Source organism: Felis catus, chromosome E1 (genome assembly GCF_018350175.1).
Source record: "Felis catus isolate Fca126 chromosome E1, F.catus_Fca126_mat1.0, whole genome shotgun sequence".
Taxonomy (NCBI): Eukaryota; Metazoa; Chordata; class Mammalia; order Carnivora; family Felidae; genus Felis; species Felis catus.
Window position 1 is genome coordinate 1,055,406 of NC_058381.1, and position 10,837 is coordinate 1,066,242.

General features: G+C 59.2%; 1 long non-coding RNA gene across 4 annotated transcripts; it reads right to left on the reverse strand.

The window, feature by feature from the left end:
• Positions 1–6,813: 6,813 nt before the first annotated feature.
• LOC111557821 lies at positions 6,814–9,753 on the reverse strand. Of its 4 annotated transcripts, none has more exons than XR_006589931.1 (5): positions 9,188–9,752; positions 8,587–8,806; positions 7,827–8,493; positions 7,335–7,488; positions 6,818–7,200 (listed from the first exon to the last, which is right to left on the reverse strand). It is a non-coding gene; the product is annotated as an uncharacterized LOC111557821 (long non-coding RNA). The 4 variants fall into 4 exon arrangements; XR_006589932.1 differs by having other exon boundaries at positions 6,819–7,200; positions 7,827–7,973; positions 8,279–8,493; positions 8,587–9,749; XR_006589934.1 differs by having other exon boundaries at positions 6,814–7,200; positions 7,619–8,493; positions 8,587–9,753.
• Between the last annotated feature and the right edge of the window lie 1,084 nt (positions 9,754–10,837).

Below are 10,837 nucleotides of genomic sequence, written 5' to 3' on the forward strand. Positions count from 1 at the left end.
CTCAGAGTAATTGCTGGGAAGAAATTACTGAGCCATTGGGCCCCACGAGCTGTGAACGTTCTAGAAGCTCTGGGTGGAAGGCAGCCCCTGGAGGGCTGCAAACTCACAGGCCCCCTGCCTGTCGGTGCCGCAGGCAGAGGCGCCTGGAGCAGCCCGCGGGCCGCCCTCCAGCGCAGACAAAGGGCCGTGTAGGGCTGGCGTGTGGCGAACACAGTAAAGGAGCCTGAGGGGACAGGGCAGACGCAGCTTCCACTCCGTCAGCGCTTCTCCAGCTGTCGTGTGCACAGGACCCGCCTCGGGGACCTCGTGGAATGCAGATTCTGGCTCGGGTTCAGCGCGTTTAACCCTCTCGCGGCGTCTGTGGCCCCCACTCGGCCCACCTTCCGTGTCCACAGACTCCTCGTCCAGGACTGGCGTGGGCTCGTGGGGACAACCCTGGAATCAGACGGCTCCGAGCCCCGTGCAGGTGGCACAGGTCAGCCTCAGCCTGCTTCCTGCGCGGAGGCCATGGAGAGACACAGGGCCCGGCCACGGGTCCCACCCCTCTGGCTGTCTGTGCTTCTCTAGAATCCACCACGTGGGAAGTGGCAGGCAACAGGGAGGGGTGAGGTGGGGAGAGAGCCGGGGGGACGGGGCTTGCCCACCGCACGGTCAGACGTCGAGTGGGAAACACCACCACCGGGGTGCCAGCCGGGGAAGCCCTGAGCACGCCCCGCGGCACACACCCCCTCCCCGTTACAGACAGGGAAGCCGAGGCCCCGAGATGAGCACGTGGGTGTCGGGGCCAGGACTGGAGCTCGGGGCGACAGACCCCACACCCAGGACACTGGCTGTCCCCAACTGCCACGCCCAGTTTGGGGTGGCCTGAGCTCCAGATGCTGGAGGCAAGCTGCCCAGATGCCGGTCCAGGTGTGGGAACATGCGCCTGTCTCCTGCAAACAAACGGCCAGCTGTCCCACCAGCAAGCTGGGTCTATGCGGGCGCACTGAAACCCACACAGGACAGGGTGGGAGGCCCCTCTGTGGGGGTGGGGGCGGGGGCTTTTGTAAACGCAAAGCCCATTGGACTAGGGTGGGAGCTGGAAGTGTGGTGGCTTCTCATTGGCTGGGCTGTTGCTAGGTGGGGAGAAAATCCTCCTCCTGCTGAGGCGGCGAATCTTCCCCTTGGGTCCGCGGTGAGGGGTGGGCGCGAGAGGCCCGCGCTGGTCTCCCTAGTTCACTGTAAGATTTCCCTGATCTCACACTTGAATGTGGGGCTCACTGCCGCAGGTGTTGGGGCACCTGCACACGCGGAAGCCGGGGGAGCAGTGGCGTCAGCGCCCCGCTGGGCTGGCAGCAGGTGCCGCTGCCGAATCCACTCAGGTGGGGGGCTGGCTCCCTCCCGGCCAGGTCGGGGGCTGTAGCTCCATGCCCGTAGGGCGTGCACCAGGGGCCCCAGACGGTCTCTTCCTGAGGGCTCCTAACTCGCAGGCCCCTCCCTCCCTCCCTTCCTCCATCATCCTTCCATCCATCCATGCATCCATCTCTCCCTCCATCAGTCTACCCTTCCTTCCTTCTTCCTCCCTTCCTCCCTTCCTCTCTTCCTTCCTTCTTCCTCCCTTCCTCTCTTCCTTCATCCTTCCTTCTTCCTCCCTCCCTTCCTTTCTTCTTTCCTTCCTTCCTTCTTCCTCCCTTCCTCTCTTCCTTCCTCCTTCCTTCTCCTTCCTTCCTTCCTTCCTTCCTTCCTTCCTTCCTTCCTTCCTTCTTCCTCCCTTCCTCCCTTCCTTCCTTCCTTCCTTCCTCCTTCCTTCTTCCTCCCTTCCTCTCTTCCTTCCTCCTTCCTTCTTTCCTTCCTTCCTTCTTGCTCCCTTCCTTCCTCCTTCCTTCCTTCTTTCCTTCCTTCCTTTTTCCTCCCTTCCTCTCTTCCTTCCTTCCTTCCTTCCTTCCTTCCTTCCTTCCTTCCTTCCTTCCTCCTTCCTTCCTTCTTCCTCCCTTCCTCTCTTCCTCTCTTCCTTCCTTCCTCCTTCCTTCTTTCCTTCTTCCTCCCTTCCTCCCTTCCTCTGTTCCTTCATCCTTCCTTCCTTCCTTCCTTCCTTCCTTCCTTCCTTCCTCCTCCCTCCCTTCCTTCTTTCCTTCCTTCCTTCTTCCTCCCTTCCTCTCTTCCTTCCTCCTTCCCTCCCTCCCTCCCTCCCTCCCTCCCTCCTTCCTTCCTTCTTCCTCCCTTCCTCCCTCTCTTCCTTCTTCTTCCTTCCTTCTTTCTCCCTCCCTTCCTTCCTTCTTTCCTTCCTTCCTTCTTCCTTCCTTCCTTCCTTCCCTTCTTCCTCCCTCCCTTCCTTCTTTCCTTCCTTCCTCCCTTCCTCTCTTCCTCTCTCCTTCCTTCCTTCCTTCCTTCCTTCCTTCCTCCTTCCTCACTTCCTCCCTTCGTCCCTCCCTCCCTTCCTTCCTTCCTCCCTCCCTCCTTCCTTCCTTCCTTCCTTCCTTCCTTCTTCCTTCCTTCCTGCCTTCCTCTCTTCCTTCATCCTTCCTTCCTTCTTTCCTTCTTCCTTCTTCTTCCTTTCTCCCTCCCTTCCTTCTTTCCTTCCTCCCTTCTTCCTCCCTTCCTCCCTTCCTCTCTTCCTTCATCCTTCCTTCCTTCTTTCCTCCTTCCTTCTTCCTTCCTTCCTTCCTTCCTTCCTTCCTTCCTTCCTTCCTTCCTTCTTCCTCCCTTCCTGCCTTCGTCTCTTCCTTCATCCTTCCTTCCTTCTTTCCTCCGTCTTCCTTCCTTCCTTCCTTCCTTCCTTCCTTCCTTCCTTCCTTCCTCCTCCCTTCCTGCCTTCGTCTCTTCCTTCATCCTTCCTTCCTTCTTTCCTCCTTCCTTCTCCTTCCTTCCTTCCTTCCTTCCTTCCTTCCTTCCTTCCTTCCTTCCTTCTTCCTCCCTTCCTCCCTTCCTCTCTTCCTTCGTCCTTCCTTCCTTCTTTCCTCCTTCCTTCTTCCTTCCTTCCTTCCTTCCTTCCTTCCTTCCTTCCTTCCTTCCTTCCTTCCTTCCTTCCTTCTCCCTTCCTCCCTTCCTCTCTTCCTTCGTCCGTCCTTCCTTCCTTCCTTCCTTCCTTCCTTCCTTCCTTCCTTCTTCCTCCCTTTCTGCCTTCCTCTCTTCCTTCTTCCTTCCTTCTTTCCTCTCTTCCTCTCTCCTTCCTTCCTTCCTTCCTTCCTTCCTTCCTTCCTCCTTCCTCACTTCCTCCCTTCGTCCCTCCCTCCCTTCCTTCCTTCCTCCCTCCCTCCTTCCTTCCTTCTTTCCTCCTTCCTTCCTTCCTGCCTTCCTCTCTTCCTTCATCCTTCCTTCCTTCTTTCCTTCTTACTTCTTCTTCCTTCCTTTCTCCCTCCCTTCCTTCTTTCCTTCCTTCCTTCTTCCTCCCTTCCTCCCTTCCTCTCTTCCTTCATCCTTCCTTCCTTCTTTCCTCCTTCCTTCTCCTTCCTTCCTTCCTTCCTTCCTTCCTTCCTTCCTTCCTTCCTCCTCCCTTCCTGCCTTCGTCTCTTCCTTCATCCTTCCTTCCTTCTTTCCTCCTTCCTTCTTCTTCCTTCCTTCCTTCCTTCCTTCCTTCCTTCCTTCCTTCCTTCTTTCCTTCTTCCTCCCTTCCTCCCTTCCTCTCTTCCTTCGTCCTTCCTTCCTTCTTTCCTCCTTCCTTCTTCCTTCCTTCCTTCCTTCCTTCCTTCCTTCCTTCCTTCCTTCTCCCTTCCTCCCTTCCTCTCTTCCTTCGTCCTTCCTTCCTTCCTTCCTTCCTTCCTTCCTTCCTTCTTCCTCCCTTCCTGCCTTCCTCTCTTCCTTCTTCCTTCCTTCTTTCCTCTCTTCCTCTCTCCTTCCTTCCTTCCTTCCTTCCTTCCTTCCTTCCTTCCTCCTTCCTCACTTCCTCCCTTCGTCCCTCCCTCCCTTCCTTCCTTCCTCCCTCCCTCCCTCCTTCCTTCCTTCCTTCCTCCTTCCTTCCTTCCTGCCTTCCTCTCTTCCTTCATCCTTCCTTCCTTCTTTCCTTCTTCCTTCTTCTTCCTTCCTTTCTCCCTCCCTTCCTTCTTTCCTTCCTTCCTTCTTCCTCCCTTCCTCCCTTCTTCTCTTCCTTCATCCTTCCTTCCTTCTTTCCTCCTTCCTTCTTCTTCCTTCCTTCCTTCCTTCCTTCCTTCTTCCTCCCTTCCTCTCTTCCTTCATCCTTCCTTCCTTCTTTCCTCCGTCCTTCTTCCTTCCTTCCTTCCTTCCTTCCTTCCTTCCTTCCTTCCTTCCTTCCTCCTCCCTTCCTGCCTTCGTCTCTTCCTTCATCCTTCCTTCCTTCTTTCCTCCTTCCTTCTTCTTCCTTCCTTCCTTCCTTCCTCCCTTCCTTCCTTCCTTCCTTCCTTCTTTCCTTCTTCCTCCCTTCCTCCCTTCCTCTCTTCCTTCGTCCTTCCTTCCTTCTTTCCTCCTTCCTTCTTCTTCCTTCCTTCCTTCCTTCCTTCCTTCCTTCTCCCTTCCTCTCTTCCTTCGTCCTTCCTTCCTTCCTTCCTTCCTTCCTTCCTTCCTTCCTTCCTTCTTCCTCCCTTCCTGCCTTCGTCTCTTCCTTCATCCTTCCTTCCTTCTTTCCTCCTTCCTTCTTCTTCCTTCCTTCCTTCCTTCCTTCCTTCCTTCCTTCCTTCCTTCCTTCTTTCCTTCTTCCTCCCTTCCTCCCTTCCTCTCTTCCTTCGTCCTTCCTTCCTTCTTTCCTCCTTCCTTCTTCCTTCCTTCCTTCCTTCCTTCCTGCCTTCCTTCCTTCCTTCCTTCCTTCCTTCTCCCTTCCTCCCTTCCTCTCTTCCTTCGTCCATCCTTCCTTCCTTCCTTCCTTCCTTCCTTCCTTCCTTCCTTTCTTCCTTCCTTCTTCCTCCCTCCCTTCCTCTCTTCCTTCATCCTTCCTTCCTTCCTCCTTCCTTCTTCTTCTCCTTCCTTCCTTCCTTCCTTCCTTCCTTCCTTCCTTCCTTTCTCCTCCCTCCCTCCCTTCCTCTCTTCCTTCATCCCTCCCTCCCCTTCTATCCATCTCTCATCCCTCCATCCCTGTGAGAGCCACCGACACCCAGGAGCTGCCAGCTCGGGCTCTGCCCAGGGAGAAGGACTGAGTAAGGCCAGCAGCTCACTGTGGATTTGGCACCCTGTGGTTCCCACTTCCTAACCCTGCTGCTGACATGCTCCCACGCCCTTTGCACTGGCACCTTACAGTCACTCCCAGCTAAGGATTCCAGATGTGTCCCCTTTCCCACTCGTGTGGGGCTTGGTTTCACGAACTGGCTATTGCACGTTTGCCTTGGTTTACCGTCTTCTGCCGTCTGCCACGAGGGTCCTGTGTCCCGGTGGAGCACTGGACTCAGGAAGTCGAACGGGCTCCTGGAGCAGCCCTGGGCTGAGCCCACCGGAGCCACACTGTCAGGAGAAGCGAGCGCCTGTGGCCTGTGGGGTTTGGGGGTGTTTGTCACACAGCATTAACGTCACGACAGCCGACCGATGGACGTGGGAACTTCGGACGCTTACGTTAATTTCTGCGAACACTGTTTCCTCGTCTCTGAAAAGTGGCCGCCAGCACCTTGCGGCCCGGGCGTCACGGCTTATGGGCCACGACGTGAGCCAAGCCTCCACAGGAGGCTTCTGGTAAGCGGTGATTTTAAAAAGAAGTCGTTCGGCGAGAGCTGGGTTCAACGGAAGGGCACCGAGCGCCCACTGTGGACGGCTCAGGACCGGGCACCGCCGGGGATGGACTTAAAACCTCTGCCTGTCACGTGATTCGTATTAGCCCCTCACAGGTCTCTGGGCAACAGTCAGGGCCAGGCTGGGGACGGGGCGGAGGTGGAGTCCGAAACCTCTCCGCCCAGCCCACCTACGTCCCAGCGCGCACACCCAGTAACTGGGCCTGCACGCTCCCTTCTTGACCATGGTTAACTCTCTTTTTTATGAGTTTCCGGGCAACAGAAGCAACTTGGCCCATCTTTACCGATCTCCTGACACTTCGGCGAGAGAGCGGGCCCTGGACGCTGGTAACATCAGCGATGCCCAGCGCTCCCGTCAAGGCCACGTTGTTGGAGACTCGCGGTGCTCTCTGGGGCTGCTTCCTCCTCGTCCGCTGCTGCCGGAGTGCCCTCCGGGCCTGCACCCTGCCGCAGGGGCGGGGGCTCCGCTCTCCAGGTGCCGGGCGCGGATGAGCCCTGCTCTGTGTGTTCACTTGTTCTCTGCTGGTCAGTTCAGGGGCTTCTCGGGAACTGGAGGGGAGGGTGCATCGGGGCCCGCACTGCGGTCGGCCTGTGGATGCCTGAGAGCAGCCGGGGGGGGGGGGGCGGGGGTGTCGAGTGAGCTCCGATCGAGCTTCTGGGCTCCGGGCAGGTCTGGGGTTGGCCGCCGTCCAGCGTCCCTGAGGCCGCAGGTGGGACGGGTAGGGGGTGGGGTCGGGTGCTGCCTGCGTGGTGTCCAGGGAGGTGTGCACACAGCGGGAGCGGCCACATGCCACAGAGGACATTGTGACACTCGACGAAAGTGCCTTCCCCTGCCCCCGGCTCAGATGATGCTGACGTGTGCTCATTTTAGGGAATTCAAACAAAATAAAAATACGTCAAAGGCAAAAGGCACGAAGACTACCCAGACAAGGGGGCGCCTGGGGGGCTCGGTCGGTTGGGCGTCCGACTCTTGGTCTCAGCTCAGGTTGCGATCTTGGGTGCGGGAGTTCGAGCCCCACGGCAGGCTCTGTGATGATGGTGCAGAGGCTTCTGGGATTGTGTCTCTCCTTTTCTCTGCCCCTTCCCTGCTTCTGCATATGCGCTCTCCCTCCCTTTCTCCCTCCCTTTCTCCCTCCCTTTCTCCCTCCCTTTCTCCCTCCCTCTCTCCCTCTCTCTCTCTCTCTCCCCTCTTCCCCTCACCCCGTCTCTCTGTCTCTCAAAATAAGTAAACTCAAAAAAGATGGCCCAAAATATTATTACCCAGAAACAACCCCTAGTTACATTGTGGTGAGCATGATTCCGGGCTGATTTTTCCGATTGATCTTTTTCCGATTGAGTTGTCTGATGGCCATCTCTGGGTTTTGAAACGGGGGCGGGGGAGGAGACTTGTCCCCTCAGGGTCTGGAGTCCGAGTCCGGGCAGGAAATCACTGTGGATCAAGTCCCTGCAGCCCAGGGCAGGCGCTGGGGGCCCCCACCCTCGTTCTCTGCCACACGCCTGTCCGTCTGAGGGTCTGTCTGTCACAGCCATGAGCCTGGGGGACGTCCTAGCTGGACTGCATAAATGAATAATTCAGTGAAAGTGGATAATTTCCATGGCAACCTTGCCAGCCGTGGCCTGCAACGCTGCCTCCCAGGGCCTGGTTTGCACTAATAAAGAGACAAGTGCGTCAGCACAGAGCAAACTCACTTTTACGGGGCCGGGAAGGAAAGTAGGTCGCAGTAGCGGGCGGGGCTCGCAGAGCCCTGTGTAAGGACGTCGCAGGCCCCGAGCCCGTGGTGTCGGGGGAACTGCCCTTCCTGGCCGGAGAGAGGTAGTCGGTGGCCCCGGGGAGCCCCCAATTCTGGGATAAAGAAATTGGGAAACGGTCCATCACTCCACAGCCCGCAAAGGGTCTGCGGTCCCCCTTAGGACGTCCCTGTGAGGTGAGAAAGGGAAACTGAGGCCCACAGAGTTGCCTCTTAGAACATTACCCTGACCACTGAGCTGGCGAGTGACGGAGCCTGGAGGCAGACCCCAGACCCACACGTGGGAGCTGAAGTCTGAAGGGGGTGCTCTGTCCGTCTTCCCGCTTAAACCAGGAACTCACGTTAACCAGCTGTGGGGGGTGATTGTGTTTGGGGCCCAGCCCGGGTCTGGGGGCGCCCTCTGGGTGTGTCTGAGGCAGAGTGGAGGGGTTACCTGCGGTGAGTGCAGCAGGACTGGGACTTGGACCAAGGTCACGGTCAAGACCAAGGTCAAGGCCAGGAGGTCAGGTCAGCTGTCCCTCTGTGGAACTTTCTGATGGTGCCAGATGCCCTCACTTGGGCAGCCAGAGCCGGCCTGCACCTCCAGATGGGAGGGGTTGGGGCACAGTCTCGCTGGGATCCCCGGGCCGCCAGAGGAGTCAGCGGAGAGCAGAGGTGCAGGAGGGAGGGTCGGGGTGAGGACACGGGGCAGGGGGCAGGGGGCAGGGCAGGACTGGGGATGGAAGCACCTGGGAAGGACACGGGGGCAGGCCGGGTCGGGAGCCCTCTTCGGGGCCCAGCCTCTCTCCTGGTCCCCAGGGTCAGCGGGGAAGCCCCAAGAGGCAGGTGCCCTGGACCTCCCACCTGTAGGGCGGGAGCACCTGCGTCTCCCTGAAATGCACTCACGGGCTCAGTTCCTCCCAGGAGCTCGCAAGCCCTCTGAGGTCATTCAGGTGACCCCGCCCACGCTCTTCCTGATGGGTCACTTGCCCCTTTTCCTAGGGCTCCCTCTCTGTTGGCCAGACCTGAGGGTCGAGGGTGCAGGCTCCTTGGGTGTGATCTATAACCAACCCCGTTGGTGGAGGGCAGGGAGAGACGGAAGACAGCGACGTCCCTCCAGGCTGGCGGGGGACAGGTTTGATCTCAGGCAGCCACCGGACGAGTGGGTCTCTGATCCACACCCTACATGGTGATGGTGTATGCGGAGGCCTCACCTGGGCTGTCACGCGAATGGTGCAGGTGTTCTCGGCCACGGCACTGGTCAAGGCATTGTCTTTGGAGCAGCCTCTGGGAGCAGGAAGGGCAGGATGGGAGGGGGTGAGCAGCCTGGAGTGCCTGAGGCCAGGCCTCGGCTCAGCCGGCGGTCCTCCCCCAGCAGCACTGCGACCCTGAGCAGAGAAGGCAAGCCGGCTCGAGACTCTGGGCTCTTGTGACCTGTGAGGGGGCAGCCGAGTTCATGGTTTGTGTTGGGCTTTGGAGGGGCCTGGGCCAGGGTCTGGCCGGGATCAGGGCCAGGATCCAGGGCTGGGGTCAGGGCCTGGCTTCAGCGGGATCAGGGCCGGGGTCAGGGCCAGGGTTCAGGACCAGGGTCAGGGCCAGGGTTCAGGGCCAGGGTTCAGCTGGGGTCAGGGCCGGGGTCCGGGCCGGGGTTCAGGGTCCAGGGTCAGGGCCAGGGCTCAGGGTCAGGGCCAGGGTTCAGCTGGGGTCAGGGTCAGGGCCGGGGTTTAGGACCGGGGTCCGGGCTGGGGTTCAGGGCCGGGGTCAGGGCCGGGGTTCAGGGCGGGGGGTTCAGGCCCAGGTGGGCCCACAGGAGACCTTAATGCCAATTGAAAACAGAGCCAAACAAAACAGCTCTCTTCCTTCAAGCTAAAAGTGATGGTGTGGGGTCAACAATTGGAGTTACTACTAGAGCCCCCATATATGGCGGGGAGAGGGCGTGGGGGTGCTGCCTCCCCACTTATTAGATGGCCCAGCACGGCTGCCCTGTCAGAAGGTGGGGCAAGAGGTCGGAGGGCATGTCGGGGGCGGGGGAGGTGCGGGTTCCGGGGTTTAACTGCCAGCGTCCCGCTTCAGTTCACATGTGCTCCCTCCGTCCAGACTGTCTCACACCTGAGGACGGAGCTGGGCACCTGCTGGGGACCCCTCTCGGGCACTGCCTGCAGCCCCCTGGGCGTGTGCTTCTCCCAGCCCTGCTCGGGTGGGCAACCCCCAGGCTGTGCAGGTCAGCAGGGCCTGCCCCCAGTCCACAGCCTGAAGGCCTCGTCTGTTCCCACGCCCCCGAGCTCAGAATGCACTTGGGCACAACCCAGAAGTGGGGCCCTGTGCACACCCCACGGGCGCACCTTTGACTGAAGCGGGTGGGGTCACAGAAATGTGCTTCCTCTCCCCCCGACCCCGGCGGTGCCCCCTCCCAGCCAAGCGGCTGACCTCCTGCACAGGCTGCAGGCGATGCGTCACCTCTTGGCCCCCTGGACGCACCGCATAACAGCCCCGCCCCTTAGACCGCATGACCGCCCCGCCCCACCCAGGTCCTGCTCCTGGAAAGGCAAACAGGGTTTCACAGATAGGACTGGCTTTAGGGTCTTGGGATGGGAGGTGACCCTACATGACCACAGTGGCCCTGAGTGCAAGCCCAGGGATCCTCTCTGGAGTGAGGCGGAGGGAGATTTGGTTGTAGGAGGAGGAAATTCGGGGAGCGAGGCGGGATGCCGGGCCAGGAGTCCGGGAAGTACAGGGAATGTGGCTCTCGAGGTTGGAAAAGGCCAGGAGATCGGCTCCTCCAGAGGGAGTGCGGCCCCGCAGACCCCTGGGTTTGGCTGGAAAGACTGCTTCTGCCCTCCTGAGCACAAGAGAAGAGCGGGTGTTGTTCGAAGCCGCCAGGTCTGGGCGCCCGTGGGGGTCACAGTCCTCCGAAAGTGCTGGTACGTAAGCCTCTTCCTGGGCTCTGTGCTCTGGGGAGCCCAGGGCGAGACACAACCCAGCCAGGGGTCGGCCCGCTTCATGCCCTCGGGCTCCGGGTCTCGGGGACCCTGGTGTGCACCTGCTGCATCCCCCAGCCAGGCAACCACACGGAGTCAGCGGCAGTCAGGCCAAGAGACGGTGTGAGTGCCTGTGCTCCTGAGCGGGGACCTGTCGTGGGTGTCTGGGTGCGTTTATGAAGGATGTCATTCTAGAACGTGCCCGGAGCGCCCGAGAGCCCTATGCCCACTTCATGCTGTAAGTCAGCATTTGTCTGTAACGTAAATGTCATCCTCTAAGGCATAGCTCCTTTGTGCAGTACACAACCTGAACAACCATACAGGGTGGCCCTGATGAGCTGCTTGACCTTGGGCAAAGTATCTTACCTTTCTAAGCCTCTGTTTCTTCTGTAAAATGGGAGTAGTGAGGTCACCTCCCTTCGTGTTTTCCTGAGGAATTGATGACATGACACAGGTGGGCTCTGGAATAAATACTTAGTAAACAGTA